This window comes from Vespa mandarinia, chromosome 2, assembly GCF_050613455.1.
Source record: "Vespa mandarinia isolate Hongniang chromosome 2, ASM5061345v1, whole genome shotgun sequence".
Lineage (NCBI taxonomy): Eukaryota > Metazoa > Arthropoda > Insecta > Hymenoptera > Vespidae > Vespa > Vespa mandarinia.
Window position 1 is genome coordinate 15,223,094 of NC_140811.1, and position 25,053 is coordinate 15,248,146.

General features: G+C 41.6%; 1 protein-coding gene and 1 long non-coding RNA gene across 5 annotated transcripts in view; one reads left to right on the plus strand and one right to left on the minus strand.

Annotated features, from left to right (window-relative positions):
• The window catches only part of MESR6 (misexpression suppressor of ras 6), a 450,575-nt gene that overhangs the window by 7,428 nt on the left and 418,094 nt on the right, over nt 1-25,053 (plus strand). The gene's annotated exons all lie outside the window — the stretch shown is intronic.
• Nucleotides 1-25,053, minus strand: part of LOC118441528 (uncharacterized) — a 76,863-nt gene that overhangs the window by 5,618 nt on the left and 46,192 nt on the right. Inside the window, exon 2 of one of the 2 annotated variants that reach the window (XR_014981845.1) lies at nt 13,091-13,203. This is a non-coding gene — a long non-coding RNA (uncharacterized LOC118441528). Of the gene's footprint in view, nt 1-52; nt 188-13,090; nt 13,204-25,053 lie in introns of those variants that run through there. The other variant, XR_014981846.1, reaches the window with a different exon arrangement.

The window sequence follows — 25,053 nt, forward strand, 5'->3', positions numbered from 1 at the left end:
GTTGATTTATGTCGATGTCGCTCGTTACGATCCTCGCGTGGGCGAAACGCACCATCTTGAACTACCAGCGCAGCTGTCAGTATCGTTTAGTAAACGTCAACTCTTACGGAATCGTTCGTGGTAGGTGCATATTTTGAGCAGGTTCTCAGTTGGATCGTCGATGAAAAAGTCAATTGAGAAAAAGTTAAGCGCGACCACTGGAATAATAATTAGAGCAGCATAGGCTGGTATTTAGGCCGTTGGGTCCGATCAGGCACGCACGTTCAGCCGGAAGCCTATTAAGCTGGAATTTCATAATGGGGGAGTGTCCGTCGACCGCGGTATCGATGAGTTATGCAACTTTCGCTCGTTACGGTGAACAATTGTGCCTACACGCGAATACGTTCGCGAATTAATTACTCGCGTGACTCTCGCACGAATTTGCCGATCGAATTTATCAGACTTATAAGAAAGAAATCTTTATCTTTTCAACGTTATACCTCTAAGTTGTCGATGGTTTTATTCAAATATTTCTCGTATGTTCGTATTTATGAATATATGTATATAGGTAATGTATCTACTATGTCTTCTGACAAATCGCATGCACGCTCGACCGACTTAGGGAAAATACGTGCTTTTGATTGTCGAAAGTATGTTGAGGCTCAGTGGACTATCGTAAAACGCACGCGAAAAGAGACACTCGTTCGCTTTTACATAATGTCATATCCGGTTATGTAATAAACGCATATGTATACGAATGTATTCGCCGAAAGCGAGTTGTTACGTTACGGAGTAATGTTCGATGCGGTGCGCGAGATAAGAATCACTCGAAGGCAAATTGAATAATTTCATCGATACGTTTCCGATGTTACATACGCGAGGCATGTATATATGTATGTAAACATGTATACCTATGTATATACGTACAATCTAAACTCGATGCGTATTCTTTGACTTTGTGGTTAAACTGTATATGGTAAGAACATTATCGTTATCTTCACCGAATCGGCCACGCTCGGGGACGCAGGAAGCGATCGGGAAGGAGCATTTGTAATTGAAGAAATAATTATACGAAATTGTCGACTAACATACGTACGTGTGTTCCGTAAGGAATCACGCGATGATCTTTGAAACTCGAAGCAGATGCCAGTAAATATTGCCGCTCGCGCGCCTTCTTAAATCAATTTGTTTAAGTAATTAAGTTAAGCTCGACAATGTGAGCAATTTACAAGTTGTAATATCGCAAACAGTGGAAAATAATGAGCTCTTCTTTTCTCCTCTTCTTTCCAGAAAGCAATAAAAAAAAAAAAAAAAAAAAAATGAAAGAAAAGTAAAAAAGATAAAAAAGAAAAATATTATGTAGCTTTCTTCTAATACTATCAGAGAATTCAGATATAAATATCTTGCATTTATTCGTTGGTCTCACGCTCTACCGATTATCTTTATTAGTTTCTTCGTTAATTCCACGAGGAAGTCGGCAAAAGTGGTGGATTTATTGCGGCTGTATTTGAAGAATCGTCTTTTTCTTTCGCCCTTATCGCACGTTATGCGAAGCGATAGCCAAAGCACGCTGGCGTATCGCATGGGCACGTTCTCGCGATACGTCGTCGCGTCTGAATAAAAATCAAAGAAAAATGTGCGGAGGCCTACCTGGACGGTACGCCGATTCGTTGAGTGCACATTTGAGAGCGTCACGCCACAACGAGTTTACTACCTGACTTTAAAAGCGAACTCGCTTTGTCACAAGCAGCCTTGCAAGGCTGATACCGGTTCGATCTATGCCCACGTGGAGAACGGCAATTTTAGCTCACCGCAGAAAAATCCTTTCTTACTGAGACGACGGAGAGCGCGGCGGAACAGAGAATGTGAGGCATTCGGTGGCATGTACTGCTCGAGAGGGGTGAACAACCCTATTTTTGTTCGTTTTCTCGCCAGTAAGGCGTGGAACTCGACGAATCCCGTTTATTCGTACTCCTTCGATTATCGTTCGGTTATCTTTGTTTTTTACCTTTTATAACAGTGACAGACGTTTATATGAAAGAAAAGTATATCGTTGACGTCGCGTTAACGTCGACGTTAACCTCAAACAAACGAAGTCTCATTGTAATAGTTACCTTTAGGAAACTTTATATTTTTACAAGACTCCCGTTTTTTTTTTCCCCCCCTGTTTACATTTGCATCTTGTTATGTAGACAGCATTATGACATGTAGAAGGACACGCCTCGTCAATAAGAGTTAAACGAATGCATATAGTTATATATGCATACAGATTTGTATATAGGTATATATATATATATACATACATAGATATATGTACGTAGGCGTGCGTTCGAGTTCGCGCTCACGCGCCTACCGAGTTTTCTTATCGCACTATATCTATATCACGAGGCTGACTATGGAGCACCGTGAAAGTTTTCGCAGACGGCAAACGATCCTCCATGGCGGAATTATACGGCGGATTATCTGTCCGTGAGAGACGTCGGCACAGCCCTGAAGGCGAACGCAAGCATGGTTTTTGATCTCACCGCGACGATTTGTACCCGCGATCCACGTAAGAAGAACGTGCCTTGTCCTGCCGAGACAAGAGCCTAGCTCTCTGTCCCTCTCTTTCTCTTTCTTTTCCCTTCTCAATCCTTTTTCCTTTTCCATTCGTTCGTCTGAAGGAACAGAGAGAGATAGAAAGAGAGAGAGAGAGAGAGAGAGAGAGAGAGAGAGAGAGAAAGTAAGAGAGAAGAAACAAGAACTTTAGCGAGTCAGATCTGCAGTCGTCTTTCAAGCTCTGACAAATAGTCGCCTGAGTCTTTTCCACGAGAGAAGCGAGAAGAGAATCCACCTTGAAACTCTCGATCTTCTCTCCCGCGAGAGTTTTCGCGATTTTTTTTACCCCCTCCTACGTGATCGGCCATGCGCATAATTGACGTCAGGAAGTCCTGCGTCAAGTGCAACCGCGCGCGAGCGTACATTCAAACGTCCGTCAAAGTAGAAACGAGGAAGAAGGCTCACGCGTAGGCAGTCGATGCTTCGTCGGAAAACGGATAAGATCGAGACTGGGAATATCTTCTCTCTCTTTCTCTCTCTCTGTCTTTCTCTGTCCCTCTTTCTGTTTCTCTCTCTTTCTCTCTCTCTCTCTCTCTCTCTCTCTCTCTCTCTCTCTCTCTCTCTCTCTCTCTCTCTGTTTCTATCTTTATCTCTCTTTCTCTCCTTCTCCTTTTACGAGTAGTACGACGATCTCGAGGTTACCAAAAATTCATCGGCGGGTCGTAGGAGTCGACTCGTGAACCACTCGGAATATTCTCCGACGAGTTTATTTATTATCTAGTTGTACCGTGGAACGACAGATTATAAAGTACGCCTGGAAGGCACTGTAAAAGCCGATACTGGAAGCGAAGCACGCTGATTGGTCTTTCGCTCCTTCTTAACCGGTCGCTGCGGCTCGATTTGTCTCGAAGGAGAATCAATCCCCGTTAATAAAACAGGTGATGTGATTCGTTGATTTGTTGACGATCTGGCATTAATCGTTTAGGTTAGTCTCTTAAAAAGAAACAAATAAAAAATGAACGATAGGATAGATTATGTACTGTTATCGATTATCGATACGAGAAATATCGTCTCGATGATGATCTTTTCTATCGATACACACGGACTTGTAGCGAAGAACTCACGAGAGCGCTCGGCTCTTAGACGCGCGCAACCCATACGCGCAAGTTCAGCCTTTGCAACCACTGCGTCCGCGTTCGACTAATAAATTCCACGTGGCCCAGAATGATTTACGATCGTCCTCTCGTTGCGAGTGTATTAGGCCGCGCTGTAAATCTCAAATTCTTTCTGGTACGGCACAGCAGCCGCAACACACCGGCCGGTAGGGCGAAACGAAAACCGCAACGTGTCCGAGACTCTCTACGCGAGAGAATGAGAGACGCGCAAGAGATTTTCTTTATGCGAAATACACGATGGAAGTTCTATACGTGAACAGTGCTAGCACCCATTCCAAACGTTTGCTGAAATCGAGAAAAAAAGAGAAAGAGAGAAAGAGAGAAAGAGAGAAAGAGAGAAAAAGAGAGAGAGAGAGGGATGATGGATCACCGGCTTATTTGGTACCCTTCATTCCTCAACAATCTCGTAATATCAGAAGCGCGTAATTTTCCACGACATTACGAGCCGCAAAATCGTCCTCAAAGGCGCGAGATTCATGAGGATGTCGGTTGGATGGACAAGTTTTTTTCACCTCCTTTCAAGAGTCTCCTTTCGCAATACGCTTCCTTGAAATTTTACCGAATACTTCGAAAGCGTTTCTCAACGAGTCGAGTAGCACTGCGGGAAGTAGCTACGGAGAAGGACACTCGTTTTATTTTACTTTCGTGAATCGGTCGCTACCGAAGAATTCAAAATAGGGGGAATAAAATTTACTCGACACTCACGGAATCCATCAAGCTTTTTTGCGTTAGTACCGATGCACGATTATGGTGTCCGTTGCGTAAAATACGCGATTCAGTTATTAACGGTCGACAGGCTTCGTTGACTGTTAGTATACGCGTCCACTGCGACGCGAGCTACGTTTAGAACAACGAAGATGACACCATGTGTCTTCGCTGTCCTCTCGAGACGAAATTTATCTCTGCCATACGCTCTTTTTGCATTCACCGGCTTATGTGATTATTTATGAATGCCGAGAAGTTTCTTGCATTTTATTGCGAACCCAGCTTGTCGTCGTTCACATAAATTATTCTAAAATCTGCACACGTCATCGTTGTGATTTACTAATCGGTTAATGAACCTAAAAAGTCGTTACGCTATTGCAACGTTCGCCGATCTTAGCTTTTCCTGTCGCAAACTTATCAACGTTAATAATCGCGAGGCTCGTATTCAAAGCGATACTGTTAATATTCAAGTACGATTTGATCGATTTTTAATTACCTCGTAAATTAAACCGATCGAATATTCGATCGCGTTAACTTCACAAAAAATAATCGGCAGGTGAGCGTTATACTTAATTAAACGTAGACCAAGTTTATACAAACTTTTTAAAAAATTTCAATCGAGCATTCGTGCATGATCAGTAATTAATTACTGATTATTGATAGTCAACATTACCATCGCTTCCTCCATTTAATACGAATAAAATATTTCTTTCGAAACTTACGAAGTATTACTGCTGATGAATCAAATGCTCGCTTAAAACCATGTCTCGTTTGTTAATTGATTACTGTATACTTCGTACTTTCGTACTTATTAATAATTAACGACTGAGCCATCTGCTTCCGAGTTCTCTTTCGACTTCGTACAAGCTACTGGCTTAAAGCTTCGGAATGATAATGATTAAAATCTCAAAACATATAAGAATATATGTTTTTTCTTTTTTTTATTTTCCATGCGATAACACTAGAATATATGAGGAAGACAATTTTAAAAAGGTATGCCTCGATGTTGGCGTTAATTGACAGTCTTCAGTAATTAATCGACGACGTATTGAAGATTCTTCTAACGGATAGAAGAGATGCTCTTCCTAATGGTTTGGTACGAATCTACGTCAGTCGCGTGATTTCAAATTGGATGGTACTCCATCTATCTTCGAGGAATCTCTCTCTCTCTCTCTCTCTCTATTTTTCTCTCTCTCTCTCCGATTATTTTCCCAAGTCTACATACGACCAGAACTCTCGTATCTCTTTGAGAAATCGAAAACGATTCCGGTTTGTGTTAGCTTTGCACTCGAAATAACGTTCGATCGCTGCTTCGAACTCGCGTTTTAATAATCATGGCATCAGTCTTCGTACATTTAAAAACTTTAGCTATCGCGGTAAAAGCCGTATACGCAATGTTCGTCGAGCGACACGTGAGTAAGAAAAGAGCGAGCAAGTACGCGCGTAATCGGTATAGCTCGAGAAACGATCTCGGTTTATTATTCTTTCTCTTTACTGTTCCTTTTCTTCTTCTTCTTCTTCTTCTTCTTCTGCAAAGAGCAAACGTGGCAGCAAAGGTTTATAGAGAAAATCTCGGGATACGTACGTACGTACGTACGTACATATGTATGTATGTATGTAGGTATGTATGTATGTATGTATGTATGTATGTATGTATATATGTACATACATATGCGAGCATTCTCGTGGGCGTCGAGACTGCCAACGAAGAAGTGGATCGACGGTTGCTTGGCAAACAATCCGTTTTATCTCGCGAATCAACGTGATCCTTGCGAAACGAGCTACTCACGGATCGGGCCAAATCGAGAAAAGGATGCCAATGGCGTAGAGTAGTCATAGGTAACATTTATTTCTCTCGCTTCTATTATTCCAATATAAAATCCGTTGTAAAATTATTTTACAAATGGCAGATATAATAAAGACGTTTAAAATTCTTTAAAATTATTTTAACCAAACGATAACTTAACTCAATATATCGATGGTAGGGATTAAACGGATAGGGAAATCACGAGTAGGCTCTAACTCGCTTGAGTACTCAGTTTCTTCGATCAGCTGTAGGTAAAGGACATCGGTTTGCGGTGCTGCCGTGGTTAGCAGCAATGCAGTGCTAAATCGCTCCGACGGACATGGCTATTCGATTAACCTTCTGAACTTTCTTCGTTCGAGGATAAATTATTCTTCGATTTTTTGGTTCCTCCTCTTTACTCCCAGGCCATTCTTAAGTAGAGAAAACGCGCAAGGACAATACGATGTACACGGTGAATTTGTCAATGTCGGTTGTACTGTCACCCGACAGTAAGCCGGACCAAAACCACCGGCATACATCCGCATCCTTTTGTTCCCTTTTGTTCCTTTGCTCGCTGTATCTAATGACGCGTTGCCAAGCGAGGGAACAAGTATAAACTTCGTTGCTATTCGATCGCATGTGGCTCGCCTTATTTTCGAAAAGATCTTTCGTTGATCTTTCGAAAGTAGTTGTCTAAGTAGTTACTCAGGAGTGATAGTTCATCGTACCGTCGTTTCTAGGATCGTCGAGGAGTCACTCGAACGAAAATTTTCTACAAGCGGTAACAGGCCGACGTGAGTGCTTACGTAGCCAGGCAAACCACGTTGCCTTCGCGGATTCTATGCATGACACGTACTCAAGATTAATAAATTACTACGCTTTGACTCTGACGAGGGTTCAAAGCGTAGCTCAAAAACGTAAGGCTCTTGCGTCGTGGCCGCATGAACGTAATTATTTATTCCTTAATATCCACGCTTCTCGTGGATCGGCATATGGAAGACGAGGAAGACGACACTGATTGATTCGTTTATCGAAGAGAAGTTAAGCCCGGTTGGTCGTCGGTTAAACGGCATTAATTGGTTCATGCGAGGCTTCGTTCGCTCGGAAAGACAGGCTACGCTCTTTTTCTGTAATTAGTTTTCTGTCTTTGAAACCTTCTACGGTTGTGGTCTCGTTTTTCCAAGCACCTCTCTAACTTTCGACTTTTACGGACGTTCGAAAGGAGTAAAATAAAGAAGGGAGAAAAAAAGGGAGATGGATAGGCGAGGGAAATGGGGAGAAGCGGGGAGGTCGAAAGAGAAATGTGCGCTAAAGGTGCGTCCAGTTCGTTCGAGTCGAGTCGCGAGAGCTCGATCCGCTTCGACCTGTATGCGGGTATCTACTGCTCATAATATCATTCGCAAATACTTTCTTAGCCACGTTCTGGACACACCTTAACGAAAAGCACGTACCTACGTACGTTCGTCTAAGATCGTCATTAATTTTTTTATCTCTCGCAAAGGGCGCACGTTTTTGCTCTTACGGAGAGTCGCGGCTGTCGAGCCATATAAACGCACGCTTTACGAACGAGTTCTTCCCGTTTCTTTCTCGCATTAGCCTTTTCCGCGAGGATCGGAACTGCGCTTTTTCCGTGCGCACGAAATCGAATGGCAAGCGATTTAACAGACCGTCAGAGGTTGCCGTGCTTTCGAACGCGAACTTGACGAATCGACTCTCGCCTTTTGCAGAGCACCTGTTAAGTATTTATCGTAGCACGCGAGAGAGAGAGAGAGAGAGAGAGAGAGAGAGAGAGAAAGAGAGAGAGAACGCGACATGACTACCGGTCGATTAATTAACGAAAAATCGCGTTAATTGAGCGTATTCGTGATTTATGTATTACGTTACCTCGTCGCCTCCGGTGAGCTCTTTGCCATGAGACTTTCTCTCCAAACGTTCTCCAACGAAGAACGAAGATCAATGATTAAATATACCCAATTTTTGCAGCCAAATATGCTTTATTAATTTTACAAAGTTTATATTTTATCGGATCATCCAAGGAACGATTTAATAGTTAAATATTAAAAAAAAAAAAAAAAAAACAAAAAAAAGATAAAAAATAAAATCCTGAGGAATTCTTGAAATTATAACGGTATTCTATCGTTTAGCTTCTTTTTAAGTTCGGGGAACTTTGAGAGCGATACTTCCCACCTGTCGGACGTAGCCGTCGTGCGATACGCGCCGCGGGCAGGCAGAAAACACTGCGATAAAAGCGCCGCGCCAAATACGGCGTAGCCGTCCTGGACATGAAGCTTGTTTTGAGGAATCATTAGAGGTGAAATAAAATGCGGCGCGCTCCCTTTGCTACCGCTCGTCCGGTGCCGAGTGAACGGGCAAGCGCGTATATAGCCTTATGGCACTACTACCTTCCACGGACAGTCAGAAGTGAACGCGTCCTTCTTCTTTCGACGAAAGGGAGCGCGCTCGCGCGCGCGATATCGTAGGAACCTGGAAGTTCAATGCATTTTTTACCGGTCCCACTCGAGACAAACAAAAAATCTGCATCAATCTTGCACAGAAATACCGACGGTTTTTCGTCTTGGAACTTCAACTTCGTTTCGATGCTAACAGCCAGACTCCGGCCATCAACTTATTCGCGATTTCGAGACTTACTTCGTGTTGAAACAGATGCTATCGAAGTGAATCATCCTGGTCTCTTTCTTTCATCCAAGTAAGGGATTTAATGTAACAAAAATGCAAGCTCGACGATTTAAGTACTTACACTCGTTGATCGATAAAAAAGATCGACGTTGAACGATAGATATGTTAATCAACGATAAAATTATTTAGATTCTAATGACTATATCTACGTATAAAGATGTTCTTAAACGATTACATTTATATATTCTACGATCTACAGTATAATACTCCGACACTGTTCGTCGTGAAGCAGATGATGCTAATTAGATGTAATTAGATGTCTGGAGTATCGTCTGGGATATCGAATTGAAATGAGAGTAACGTTTGTTACGATCGTTATCGGTAGGGGATATCGATTCGATGAAGCGGGTCACACCTGTACGGTATTATCGATCTCACTTAAGATCTTCGACGATTTGAACTTTAGTCTGCTTTCGATATTTCTTCATGACAAATCTACAATAAAATCAGTAATCAAAGTAGAAATAAATGATGAATGGGATCGTTGATATTCACACCTGTATTGAACGATAACTATTTTGGGTTTGGTGAAGACTATGTTGTACAATTTGTAAAAGCTATAAAAAAGAGAGTTGCCAAGTTTCTCTCTCTCTCTCTCTTTCTCTCTCTCTCTCTCTCTCTCTCTTTCTGTCTGTCTCTCTGTCTCTCTCTTGTCCTCGTACTCGGAGGCTGCGAAAAATCATTTGAACGTGTCATAAAATCACGTTGGCATTTATTGCCCCGCGCGTCTTGCTCTCTCGATCGTGTTCGAGTCCATTTGTAAAACAAATGCGAACTCGTTTCGAGCTCGTTGCCGCCTAAGGTTGTCGGCTCGTTGTCGTTCTTTCGTTCGTTCGTTCGTTCGTTCGTTCGTTCGTGCGTGCGTACGTTCGTACGCCGCCATCCCCCTCGCGATCGCGTTTAGATGTAAAAATGTGAGGGAGACGCAATGCAGTCGCGCGCGTATAATACCACCGCGTTCCATGTTCGCGTTCGGAAGTCGAGCGACTTGCTAGTTGGCTAGCCGGTGAGAAAACGAAAAACCTTCTCCCTACCTGTCTTTAACAACGTACCGAGTGATTTATATTTTATCTTCCTCAGAATTCTACGTGGATCTCAGAAAATCGAGAAAATAAAGCATAGGAAGGACTCGCTGAAACGTTCTTTCTACGATATATCGGCTCGTATTATGATGAATTATTGTCGAGCATTTATCGATTTAAAAACTATATTCCTTGCTCTCTTTATGGTTTCAACGTAGATAAAATGTACATGGTTAGGTATTTACAATGAGGAAATGGTTGAACGAATTCGTGGGATATCTATGCGTGACCTCAAATTTATAAAACTGTTCACGGTTGAGTTGGTATTTTACCCCCTTTTGTATTTATTGTTGATATTCTAGGGTTTTAATGACGTGTAGTATTAAGCGTATTATTTAAATTCGTGTCACATTTTCCCCGATTCCGGCTGTTGGATCGAATCAGCATTGGTTCCCAACACGAGACGGCCATTTATTATCGGAGACAAAGGTTACGCCGGCTGGCCGACAATGGTTGTAAGTACGCGCTTCCAATGGCCGTCGAAGACAATGCCCGAACTCGGCTTAATGTCAGAAGGGCGAGCGATGCATAATTTATTAAGCCGAGACTCGTTTCGCGCCACGGCTCCTGCACGGCCTTCGAGATTCGTGTACAGACTTAGGATGGATTCTTATGGATGCCAAACGAATTACATTCGTTGTATACTTTTTAAGGAGTTGAAACATGGAGGTAGACTTGGATAAAAAAATGAAAACGATTTAATACCACTTCGATTACATATTCGACAGAGCAACGAAGTGGTAAAATTGAATCGCCGGGTAAATTGCTTCCTGTCAGCTTACCACGAACAGTTTCATAGAATCCTGTTAGATTGTAAATCACCAGAAAACTTGTTGCAAGCGAGTCAACGATGCGAGTTCTTAAGCGAGAAGAAAGATATCCGCAAAGGTAAACTGCGGTCGCGTTACTTACGTTCATTGGTTGCCGCGAATTAATTAAGGTAGTCACAATTAACAGTAATGAAAGGGAATGTATCAACTGATCCGTTTTTAAGAATCCAGCTACCGGCGAGCACGTTCCTTAATCGCAATTAACTGACTGAGAAAGTAATTAAGGATGAAGGCCGTCGCCGATTAGTGTAGAAATGAAGAAAAGGTTCAGCCGTGTCAAAAAGAGAAGAAATAAGACGGACGAGGTTCCATAAGATTCACCGACTTCCCTTCCTCCCATAATTAAGGTGTCTTAATTGGACGCTTTCGTTCGCCAATTATTCTTGCGATTTCCCTCAAGGAGGTAAAGACTCGTCCCTCGGCTCACCTGACGCAACTGGGTCATGAAGTTCGATTATAAAACATTATCATCGTGATAATTCCTGTTATTCCTCCTTGGCACGTTGTATATTTAATCAGGCAGCATAGTAGAAGTCCCGTTTCTATGTGACGGAAACGTCCATCCAATTAACGAATATATATTTTTCGTATAATTTTTCTTCGATGCAGTTAACAAGTGCTCGATAGGTGCCAAGATCGATAGGTGTCTACATGTGTATATATACCATGCATATACCAACCGTACGATCGATCGATTAAGATTAATTATTCGTAAGAAGTTGGGCCGTACTTTGGTCAACTTATCTTCGTTGGATCGTTGTTAAACGAACTTCGTTCAACTTCGATTACGTATGCGCTGGCATCGCGTGTTTTACCATCGCCGAACGTATTCGCTAAGCGAAGCGTGATTTGTCGAGGCGCTCGCTCATGGAAGTCAAAGCGGAATATATTATAATAAGAACGTAGGCGCGAGTCGTTGCTAGGAACAACGAAAGATCGTGCATCGCGCGAGCGACAGCTGCCGCGTGACATTTAACATTTAAGTGGTAGGTAGCAAAGCTGACAATCAAATGTGGGTGGATCGCTTCGCAATATTTACTCGATGAATTAAACCCATCGTAGAAATTTATCCCACACATAATTACCAGTTGGTTCCGGGCCCGCTGAAAACGTGTTGTAAAGTGTGAATTTTAATCTCGTTGTTTGCTTCCTCTCTTTCTCTTCATTTTTTTTTTCTTTTTCTTTCCTTTTCGCCTTTGACTCAGGCCCCGCCTTAATTATAGACACTATCGTTAATTCATCGTACCTACGTCGAAGTTGCCACGTATTTCTACACTTTTTGTTTAAACGCTCCTTCAACTTCCGTGCCGTGTCTCGTAAAAGATATCTCGAAAGTCACATTTCGTTGGTTGTCTCCTTTACATAAGAACATATCCAATTAGGCAAAGAATCAACAGCCGTGACCAACGATCTTTCTCGCCTCTGCACCGTCGTTTTTCGATTTATTCTATCTCTATCCTTCAGAAATCTGTTCCTCCTCCCCGAAGGAGGAGGTTGAAGGTCAGAGGGAAGTGATATTTTTTGAAGAATTCGAGCCGTCATCGCGATCGCCCGAGAAGATCTTACAACCCACGAAAGAAAACAAGATCGGACATCGTCAGACAGGTAAAACGAAAACAATGATCTTACTGGTATCGATCAAAACGGTTTAGACTCTAATTAAACGATAAGCAACTGGAAATCCTTGGCCGGAAATAGTCAGGGTTGCCGGTATATGTGTCAGAGTTGAGATAAATTTTCGCTCAATTCTAAAATTTATATTCTTTTATTTTGCGGAGTACGCTAGGTAAAACGTGAACGCGTATCATTTACGCGATAATGAACTTCTCTCACGAGTCTCATTCGTTCGTACGATACTTTAGATAACATTGAGATAAATATTTTTCATCTTTTCAATCGTCGCAAAACACGCATAATCCTTCGACGAAGGAGATGAATTATTCAATCTCTTCTTAAAGTAGAAAATACAAAGCGTATTTACGTTCTGCCATTTTCCTTTAAACGAAGCGTAACCGAAGTAAATGATTTCGATCTATTCGTAGATCGTAACACGAATTACCTTCTTGATCGCGCTGCGGTTGTTCTCCGAGTCGGGCAACCGAATCTCGAAGATACTTCGTAGACGATGAATATCTCGATTCATTACCGCGTATAAAATACGAGATTAATTGCCGTGATACTTTTTTTTTTCGCTCTTCGCCGACTCGAAACAGCGGACACCCTTTTTCTCGCTCTATTCATCGTCTACTACCTTTCTATGTCAGTGTAAGCGATATCATTGTGGATGTATGTACTTACGTGCAACGGGAACGATCGCCACGTTGTTACGGCCCGATGAACCTGACTTCGACTACGATTCAATGCTACAAGATCCTTCCTCCTTTCGAACGATCGTCCTTTGCATCGTGCACCTGCAAAGGGGAATTCCGTTTCCCCGTGATTCTCGGCATTGTCTATTCACCGGACGATCGAGGAAATTGTTCGGGATAAAATTTATTACTCGGGAGAAGGGACTATTAAAAGAAAATAGTCGTCGATACGTCGGTCAAAGGAACTCGTTTCATTTATGGAGTCGATACGAGCTATCAGTCGATTTGTACTAATACGTTTAATCGCATCTATACGAGCTCTTTATGTCAAACGAAAATGAACTGTTTACTGTGGTATATTTTAAAAGTTAGTGTTTCAGCAGTTTGTTTAATTATCACGGAGTTATCCTAATTAGGCCGATATCTCTCGTGACGTCCTGCGTGTTAAAAATATCGACTTCGATGTCGAATTTATGAGGTAAGGTTGGTCGTCATTTTTATGTCCCCGGATATAAAATTTTGACGGCTATTTTGAACAACACCACGCCACGCCAAGCGAATAGACTTTTATTTTATCATTAACCACGTTCCTTTCAATTTGTTCCTTTTAACTTTTTTTATCTTTACCTCGGCTTTTACTTTCGTGTTTCTTATCTATATACGTATACAGGCATACATATTCATATATAACACTTACGTATACGTATACAGGTTTTGTAAGCAGTTCAAAGACAAGCGTTTGAAAAAAGGAATAAAATAAAATTGTAATGTCACGAGAATAAATGATAAACGATTGACAATTCTATGTAAAAATAAATGGTCGATAAGAGATTTATCGTGATCGTTGCGCGGAAAGATCGACAATGAATAAGAAGGGAATGATAGAAGAGGAGCCGAAGGGAAGCAGTAATTTATCGAAAAGAACCGGTGGCTCTAATATACCTTAATAGATATCCTATCGGCTGATTGGGGTACTTTCACGGTTGCTAGCGTTCCTCTAAGTGCCCCATGGTACGAACGTTGGCGCTTGGAAACTTTAGTCGGCGGATGCGCACTATTAGAGGCTCGGCGCGCTGTTTTACTGCGCAGTAAATGCAGGTATAAGGCGCGCCTTTTAAATTCACTTACACCGCACCGAGCGCCGCGGAATTAAAACGCGAACTTTATTGCGCCCGACCGGTTTTCTGTCTCGCTTCGTATACGACGCACCTTCGCCTTCGAGCTAAAGTCTTTTCGGAGTAATCTTGCTCTCTTGACTATGCCGCACATAGTCCTGTCTATATAGAAATACGTACATATATAATGTATATTCAAAAACTTAACACGTCGAAATAATTAAAATCATTAAAAATTATTGTTATTATTTAGGTTACTCGGGAAAGCATGAAAATGAATATGCGAAAAAAGATCTCTCACGATAGCGTTCACTGAGCACGCGAAAGGAAAACGATTCCTATCTCTCCCGTCTCCTAGACAGGAATAGCAAGCACGATTATCCAGGCGTCCTTGACATAGTGCTTCTTTTATCGCCGATACCGTCGTTAATACGGTCTATTAACGATAGACCTCTAACTTACGATCGTTACCGTTTTAATTCGTCTAAGAGAGAGAGAGAGAGAGAGAGAAATAGTCGATAGTTCTTACGTTTCGTAAGAGTGATTTGTTTAAAAAGTCCGTGCATACATACATATATGCATACATAAATAAATTCGTAGGTGGCGTTACGACTGGTACGAAGTAAATACGAACTCGTAAAGAAATGTTAAAGCGATATAAGCCAACGAGGTACGGCTTCTTCTTTCGTGTGTCTTTCTTGCAACATACCAACGCGACGTTTCGTCAGTTAGCTGCGCCAACGAGTGTTACGATAGCGAGGCCGCGAACGAAATAACGCATCGTCTCCGACTTATTCGCCCACGAGACTTATTTTCCAGTTTTAACGTCAATCTGTAAAGGAGACTTTGTAATACAGATTACGTAGGCGTGACGATAGACTCGACTGTGAATACCTTAGTGTTTTTGTTGTCTTTTTTATTATCCTCTTTTTTTCCCTGTTTCTTTTTTTTTTTTTTGTTTTTTTTTTGTTTCCTTCCTTTCTTTGTTTATTTACGATTTTGAAGGATATTTCAAGATTAGATATATTTTCGCGTGCCGAACTGATATTCTCTTACGTAGCTTTGTTTATACCTACGGTTGACAGACGAGCACGAGATCGTATTAAATCCTGACGCGTTAATCCAGGTCCGTTTGTCGGTAGACTGGGATCTTCATTGACGGTCGACGGTCGACGATGCGGTAATACTCGTCCGGTAAGGAAGGGTGTAAACGGGGATGTAGCGACGGAGGAAACAACAGGAAGTCGTATTAAACGTCTTTCTCGTATCGCGGCTATGCGTTGCGAAATTTTCTCGCGTAGGTAGATAAACACCAGGCTCATTTTATTGTTGAGATAGTCCGGTTGCGAATGGCTCAGCTCGCTTTCATGCGAGGTACTTTATTTTATCCATACATTCACGTAGAAGTCATTACGTTCGCCTTCATTTTTTTTTTTTCTTTCTTTCTTTCCTCTCTTTCTTTTCTCTCGTTCTCTTTTACTTTTCCTTAAACGATGGGTAGTTAAGATGCAATTACGGAAATAATTTCGCTCAGCGAACTTATCGCAGAGAAATTTATAAGTTTCTCATGTCGATCGAAAATTGAAACTTTCACCGATACACACGAGAATTACAATTTTGTGAAATAAAGAGTTAATAATAAAAAAAAAAAAAAAAAAGAGAAAAAAAGAAAAAAAAAGAAAAAGGAATCCATGCGCTTCGATGCGGGTTGAATCGATTCTATGGACGGGCTCGCTTCTGTTCGGGTCGAAAGCGTAATCGGCACATCTCGATACAAGATCGATAAATCGTACCGCAGTGGAATATCGTTCCTCGTCTTCTCGTCTTATGCAAGAGCGATGACCGATAACCCGCCTACGCAATGTAGCATGCTGAGTTGTATTGTCCGTGTTGTATACGTACTGTATTTGTACGGACGGGATTTTCACCGTGATCAAAGTTGTCTGAGTATTGGTGGATGCGCGTCGTATTCATCAGGATTCAGGATGCTAACTATCGATCGTTCGTGCGGGTTTTATTGTGATATATTAACCGGTCGGAACCTAGGTCGGAACATCCGTTCCAACAACATACGTTCGTAAGTACTCGATAAGGAATTTTTCGACGTTAGTAAAGACCGACGGATGAGGTACCGACGAAAAATAGGTAGCATCAAGAATGAGAAGTGGACGCGACCGGGTGTAGGAATAAAGGAGGAAGCATGGAGGGCAGTGTAAGCAAAAGGAAGTGGCGTTGAACAAAGAACAAAAGTGGGCGAATTCCCGCTCGGTCGAGATAAAGAGAAGGAGGACTATAAAAGTTGGAAGAAGCACAGGGAGAAGCGGCGAAATAAGAAGAGGGATGAGAGATGGAGGTTGAGGATGAGAATGAGGAGAAGGATGAGAATGAGGAGGAGGAGGATGAGGAGGTGGAAGCAGAAGAAGAAGAAGAAGAAGAAGAAGAAGAAGCTGAAGCAGAAGAGGAGGACGAAGACGAAAAAAGGAAAGGTCGGTGCTCGCCGTGGTCCGGCAGATATTCGCCGACTAATTGAATTTACGAGCTCTCCAACCAACCGACGTGGGTCGTGCCGGTCTTTGGACCAGATACAGTGTCGGTTCACCGCCATTAGTAGCCTCCCCCCCCACCCTGTTACTGCTGTCTCCGCTTTTCCATGGCGATGATCCTAAAATCGACGATTGTACGACAAACACCGAAAAATATTTTACCGACGATAGGTTGGTAGGTTGAACGATCGAAAAATTAGACTACATTTTATATCAGGGGAGTGTGATCCTAAAGAAAAATTTACTTTTACGTTCTTGTTCGTCTTGGAATGCTTTTCTACAACCTAACGATTATGTCGACGTTCCTTCGATATTTTCTCTTTCAAACGTGTACCTTATCGCGACAACACGTAACTTGGTAGGTTTTTCGTTGTCGGGTAGATCGATTCGATGGAACCGGTCCTCGTTTGTTCTTCAATTCACACCGACGACCAACGTAACTAACCTCCCTTAACGGTCTGCGTGCAAGTGCGTCCTGCCGAGAGAATAAGGATGCCTCTGAAATATAGATCCTTCCTCGACTCCTTATTTTTTACGAGTTATAATCCTGTAAAATATCGTCCACATACATATATACGTCTCGTATCGGTGAGTTTGTCACTGATTTAGAATTTTTAATGTTTCCAACGAAAAAGCATAAGAGTCGAATAGGAAACGCGTTGGAGTTGAAAAATGTTTAAATCTCGTAGAAGAGAAGATCCGAGGAGAGGCGTTCGCCTATTGTCGTACTAAGAGTAAGTAGAGCCACCATCTTTGTTCTCCGTCCCAAAGAAGACACTTTCAGGTACGACTACGACATGGTGCATTAGGCACGAAAGAAAGAGGGAAAAGGATAAACAGAAAAAGCCGAGTAGAAAATGCCGGTACCACCGTCGGAGGCGTTTATCGAAAGAATGCCCAGGCTTTTAGCGCTTTTTTAGCAGCGGCTCAAAGAATCGCAATAGCCGCTCTCTCGCTCTCTTTTCCTTCACCCTACTCTCTGTGACTTTTAGAAACGTAACACGGCGCGTTCCGACTACAGTCCTCAATACACGCTTTACTCACCTCTCTCCTGCTTGTTATTTTCCCTTCGTGCTTTCCCGACATTAAAGCCACGGTGTATATCCTCTGTCTTCAAAAAAGCAATGTACGGTCGTTAAACGCTCGCGTTAACATTAATAACGATAATGGACGAGGCGACGAAAGAATGAAAGATGGAAAGAGAAAGCGGAAGAAAAAGATAGATAGAAAGAGGAGAGAGAGAGAGAGAGAGAGAGAGAGAGAGAGAGAGAGAGAGAGAGAGAGAGAGAGAGATAGGGAAAGAAAAAGAAAAAGAAAAAAAGACATAGAAAGAGAAAGATGAAGTCTTCCACGTGTGAGTAGTAGGTATGTTTTTCTCCTCTCTCTCTCTCTCTCTCTTTTTTCTTTCCTCTTTTTCGACTTGTAAGTAGGATGCACTGTTTTTCACATGTTTTCATCGACAGCGCGTAATTAGGGAAAACGTCATTAAAGCATCCAATTAGCAGAGCTTTTCGCTTACCGCGGAAATTAATGAACGAGGTAGGATGAATGTCGTTGCTAAGGGAGAGACAGAAAGCTCGGTTGCCACTTTCATAGTGTACGTTTCTCTCTTTCTTTCTCTCTCTTTCTTCTTATTTCTCTTTTTCTTTCTGTCTCATACACTCTCTTCGAACGAGCACGTATACGTTTGCTGACGATGTAAATTTGGAATACTCGGCACGCGCGGTTAGTGCGACTGGTTTCTTCTTTGCAAATTTACATTTTTCACATATATTCCGGCACTTTGAATAGAGGTGCGTGTAAAGTAAACATTCGTCTTGCTCGCTGAACGTGCATCGACTCGAGTTTCCTCTTTTCCTTTAATAAACTTTGGTATCTTTAATTCGTACTACGTTCATTTTATTTGCAACAAAATTCTATGAGATGTTTTTATTTTTGTTCCTTTTTTCTTTTTTTTTTTTTTTTTTTTTTTTTTGATCTTTACGTCACACCTTTCGAGTACGGCACTTTATTATTTATTATTTTTATCTTTCTTTATTATAGAAAAACGTATACGTTAGTGCGTATACGATAGAACGTACGAAATATAATTTTATGCTCCATAAATTTCTCTTCTTATTAAGATGTTATTATGACGTTATTATTACCATTTTAAACGTAACACACCATAATTCTATAATATTATTCCTAATATGAGATTTAGAACGACGAGAGCTTCTGATTGTTATTGAATGACAAGCTCGTCCGATTGATGCCGTATAGAACTTCCAAACGGAGATAATCTTGATCGTTCGATCGAATCGTTTGTCGTCTGTCTACGTGGAAGACAAGCGTAATGTCGTCCTCGAGTCGATGTCTCAAAGGCTTTAAGATTCGCTTGATTGGATAAGATGAATAAATAAATGGCTGCGTTCTGATAAAGGAGTACAAACGAGTTTATATTATTATACGTACAAGTAAATCACGCACCGTATTACGAGGCAAAGTTTCTTATTCTGTTCCTCGCTTCATATTTTCTTCGCTTTGTCTTACCCTTTGCGCGCGGGCACGCGGTATTCTCGGTAGAAACACGAGAAGATCACGTCGGAGTTTCAGAATAATTGGATCGGTACAATTAGGGAGTGCACCCCTTCCAAGGAAGCTCCTTCCGTACTTCTTCTGATTCCTGCTATTTCTTCGTCTCATTCGTCCAAGACCAAAGCTGAGGAAAGAGGGGCACTACGGTCCCCCTAATGGAATCAGATTCTTCTTGTTCCGAATGTGCCTGTTCAGCAATGCCAATAAAATTTAACAAGGTTCCCATTTACCATTTGTGGAATACCCAACGCGCGCTCACCTCCGTGGATCTCTCCGTTTTTCTTTTCTCTACTCGAGAAATAATCATTTTTATCCTCCTTCCACAATTTCTCATTCCTCTCTTTGAACCGGTGTTATCGTCTCTTCTCTTTCTAGATTCCTTCCTTTTTTTTCCCTTCCCTCATCGAGATCGCCAAGAACGATCATGATCTGGAGATACTTGAAGATGTCCAAAAAAGTAAAATGATTATTCGTCGTTAGACAAATCGAAATATCTCGATAGATCTATCTCTTGATTGTTTTTCCATTACATCGTGATTCAAAGAAACTTTCTATGATCTTCTTACGATCGTTTCTCTTCCATAAGATCTATACAAACACGGGACACCGATGTAAACCATTTGAACGTCTCGGATCTTGGAAATCCGTGATAGAAAAAGTCGTCTTTTCCAATCGGGAGTCTCCAATAATATTGAAAAATCGAATTCGTCGAAGGAGTGCGAGAGAAGGAGAAAAGACTTCTTCTCTTTTTCTCGCTAGATCAAGATCATCGCACTCGTTGAACTTAATCGACGTTGACTGATTCCATCCTTAACAGGATTTCTCGGTCGGCCCTCTCGCGCGTTTCTCTCGACAATTTCGCTATTAACCGTGTTTCTTTGCTCTCAGGTCTCGGCGATTCGCGCCATTCGCGGCTCGACAAAAGAAGCGTTCTCCTGGAGAGGAGAGAACGCGCGTTGCATAGGCGTGCACTGTCGGCTTGCACCATCGGCTTCCACCGTCGGCTTCCAACGTCGGCTTGCAACGTCGGCGTGTCGCCTCGTCTTGTAACGCGCGCGTGTCTACACGTGTACCACCGGCATGCCTGTTACGAGTTTCCTCCTTGCCCGTCGAAAGAAACGCGAGAAAACGTTCGCACCCGTCGATCCGCGGATCGCTAATCGCGTATCCGTACCGCAAACCTGTTTCCTCTTGCCAGTTTGAGTCTCCTCTTGGCCAGATGCTACCGATCCTTGACTCTTTCCTCCTTCCTTCCCAATTATTGCTCCTTCCAAGGTATCTTTGCGACGAGAAAAGAAAAATTTATGTCGAGAAGACAGCTCGATCGTTTTCTTCTTTCTTTCTTTCTTTCTTTCTTTCTTTACTCCTTTATTTACTTATTTATTTATTTCTCTTTTTATCTTTATATCGAACATTTCATAATTTTTCTGTCATAACTTGTCCAAGATGTTATACTTGGAAATTATTAGAATTATCGACCAACCCTTTTCTTGTATAGACTCATCTTTCGAGAAGTCATTGTACCCCTCTTCTCGGCCGATTGGGAAAGTACATACCTACGTGGTTATCGTTTACATCTACGTAAGAAAGTAATCAGCGCTGCTTGTTGTGCGTGTTTTCAATTAAACGGGGTAAATTGCAGTTCGCTTCATTTACAATTAAGCCTATTTCTTATGGGGTCGAGAAGGCAGGTTACACATACGCAATCAACGCCCATAACGATGCGTTACGCGTTGCCTACCGTAGGTATCATCTTAATGAGCTTTGTGGACTGTTACTTCATTAATTTCTCAACATAAATGCAAATGGCCGCTTAATTTTCTCGAATCGTTTCATACCTACTACCAATGTGTTCGTATCCAACTGTTTATCGCGTGTAATAATAATGATTCATGCGATCTACAAATGGATAGATTTCCTTATTCTTAGAAAAAACTTGGAAAAAGTATTCTTTCCTTAGATTACTTATCTACCGACACGTACAAACTATACGGTGCAACTATGTTGCATTTTATTAGCTCTGTGTTTTTATCTTCGGCTTCTTTGGAGGATCCTTGAGCTCCTTCACTCTCTCCTTCCCCGACAGATATATTTTTTTGGTCTCTGGAGAAATCAGGACGTGATCCTGATCGTATCGGCGTCGAGGACACGAAAAAAGTCGGCGAGGCAAGAGAGGAATTTTATAGGTAGGTAGGTACTAAAATTCGCGAGTGATGCTCGAGCACACGTTACTTTATAGGTACTAGAGTTTCGGAGAGACGACGATAGTCGGAACGTGTGACGAATAAGATCTTGTCATCGACGTCGTCGTCGTATTCGTCGTCATCATCATCGTCGTCGTCATAGTAGTAGTCGTAGTCGTAGTCGTAGTCGTAGTCGTAGTCGTAGTCGTAGTCGTTGTTGTCATCGTTGTTGTGGAGAAAGTCCGACGGATAAAGAAGAGGAAAAGCAGGAAAAATATATGAATCTTTTATAGTTCCGCCTGTCTACCGTGAAAAGCATAATTTCCTGATTTAAGGAAATTGCCGGGTAATTGTGATTGCATTAAATTCATAATTACGCTAGTTAACTGTGCGTCCGTTAACAACCTTCTAGTGGTAGCGACCGCGCGGTTATGAGACACGGTTCTTGTAAATTATTTTCTTTCCTTTTTTTTTTTTTTTTTTTTCTCTCTTTCCTTTTTTTTTTGTTTTACAGCACGTCTCGGTTGGCTTTTTTTCTGATTAAAATTATCTACGAAACCTCTTGTATTTCGTATATTAAAAGTTTTTATCAGTTTTTAATGTCCTTAAATTAAAGGACAAATCAACGGCGTACATATGTCCATTGTCGATGCAAACTAGAAATGTTTGATCATTATAGATAAAGGATTAAGTACAAGATATCGATGCGAACAAAGATATCACAAATCTTAGCGGATTCTTAGAATTTTCCAAGTCATTCGTATAAGTGTACGCGACGACTCGTAGTGAGTAAAGAAGTTGCTCTTAGTACGAGCCATCTTAGGGGTGGCTATTTAAATGCAAGGTGTGCCAGTTAGATTTGTTCGAACCAATTGATCGGTTAGTGGCCGATTAAAAAAGAGAGCTGCGTCATCGAGATAAGTGGGACTACCTTATAATGAGAGGGCGCACTTTACACGGTTAGACCGACCGTTAGTTCTGAAATATAGAGATGTGCCAGCATCATCGAAGAAGGAACGTATAATTTGAGGATGTACCGCCCTAATTAATTGCACTTCGTTATTCGGCCAAGACGGCCTGTATAATAATATATGGCCAATTCTCGAGGCACTTGCCACGTAACGAAGTTTCTTTTTTTTTCTCTCTTATTTTTTTTTTTTTTTTTTTTCTTTCTTCCGGGCTAATATCTTTTACGTCGCTTATGATCGTACGAAAAAGAACGTACCGTATTAAATTAGTCGAATATAATCCAGTTATATTCTTACGATTTTCGTTATGACGTCTGGTGAACTATAAGCGAACAGGAAAGAGAGAGTGCCGCCGCTTTCATCGAAATGGAAAAGTCAAATGGCGTGGCATGAAACTATGCAATCGACTTTCGGTTTCTGACATCTCGATAGACTTCGTTAATTCTCCGTGCGTTTGGAATTATTATTGGAACGACTAACACGAGAGAACGCGCGACGCTTGCCATAATAATTTTCCGTATTGGATAATAGGCAGATTTAAACGAAGGACCTGCCACCAGCTGGGCCACACGCGGCCTTACAATAGCCTAATACATGACGCGATGCAAAATGATAAGGTGAGACACGTTGCAATAATTTAAAAGTTCTCCCCTTTTAAAGCAACGCGAGTGCGCGTATACTGTTTATTATTATCGTCTCGTTTATCTTGAGAACGAGGCCTGAACTTATCGTTTCTAACAACATGGCTACCGCCGAACGTGAACGATCCTATCTGTCTCCTGGCTTAGCGAGTTTTCCGTCGGAAGACATGCAATTGGTGGTGGCTTATGAAATGTTTTCCTTTATGTAAATTTATGTGCAATTAGTTCGCCGTTAGCTTTCTATGAATCTCGCAATAATTCGCGCGCGATCGTACATGATTCTAAGATCGATGATAATACAACGCGCCGTTATTCATTCTCTTTTTTTCCTCTCTTTTCCTCTTTCTCTCTTTCTCTTTCCCTTCTTTCTTCTTTCTTTCCCGTTTTATATCTTTAGACCGTGGATATATTTTCTAATATAGGTGCGAAAAATTGTTATTTAGGTGCGAGCCCCCACGAATTATTCGCATACGAACGTCTTGTATTACAATATTACCTTTATGTCGAGTGTCGGTAGTTAGTTACTCGAGTGCGACCGTTTAACTGGCTGACGTATATAAATATTGCAGTTTGACAAACATCGATCGCATGCTTACATTAGTTACCTCGGCTTCTTTTGAATCTCCATATATGTCTTCTCCGCGAAAGTATATGCATTTATCATGCATAGTACGGGCGCCGCCCGAGTTTTGCGGGAAGATAGAGAACTCGTAATATTTCGTGTCGGACAAATTTTTCATTGATGCAATTCACGGAACGGCTAATTGCCAGTTTTGTTTTTCTATCAGATGCAAAGTCCGAAATACAATAAGAACAAACGATACGATTAATCTTATATTGTGACAAATGGAGGGAGAAACGCGTTGATTTTTTAATTCGCATATACCTAAGTATTTTTGAGATCGTAAAATATATATTGCCAGTACGTATGTACATACATAAGTGCACGACGCTCGAACTGGTGCCAATCGTTAGGATTATTAATACTCGATAATTGCGAACATTCATTAATAATTCTCAGCGTAGCCGAGGTTTTAGGCCTAAAACAGGCCGCCGTCGGTAGCCGTAGTAAATATTCACTTTCATCGAGTCTCGATATCCTATTCGATTTTTCACTTCGAACATTGCTCCGATAATATTGCACGAGGCATTGATTTTTCTTTTTCTCTTTTTTTGTTCCAATGTATATATCGGTACTTCTCGTTTATTAATACGTCGTTCATTGATTTAACTACGTACGTTAAAAAATAGTTTAATCTTCACGATCTCGAAGATTATTGGGAGTAATTAATATTTAAAGTTTCAATGCAGAGATCGAACGTGACATAGTGTTGAGATTAATTTTGTTTTCTTCTTTTTCTTTTTCTTTCAAGACGTTCTAACAGGATGAAATTTGATCGCCATTCATATAAGTACGACGTTAGATCAGAGACCGGTAGAATCGTTAATTTTCCATAGACGTCGTTGGTTTTTGCGAGGCATGTATCGTTACCATGACTCGAGTTCGTTCAGGTGCGCTTACCTACCTAGGGAGCCGTCGTCGATATCATTATGTCGAACGGTAGGTGGGCCAGCAGAAGCACATCGTTGTTCTTCTGTTATTTGCTGGAAGGAAAGAACCGATCTATCATGATGAATGCGATCGGCAGCTGGCCCAAGAGGGCCACTCTCCTACGCATACTACACGTAGTGTATTACTCGAGTATCTTTGTTTTTTAGGCAGCTACGAGGTACCTACCTAGAACAGGCATAGTTGTCGATAACATTGCGAGAATCCGTAGGTGGGATACTTGGTGAAGCGTTTAAACGCAACGACGGGCGCGAACAAGACGAGACCGGTCTTCGTCCGTTCTTCCGTTCAAGACCCGTGAGACTCGATTCATCGTCGAGACGGAGACTCGCGCGTTTGTCTTCAATGGTCGCTT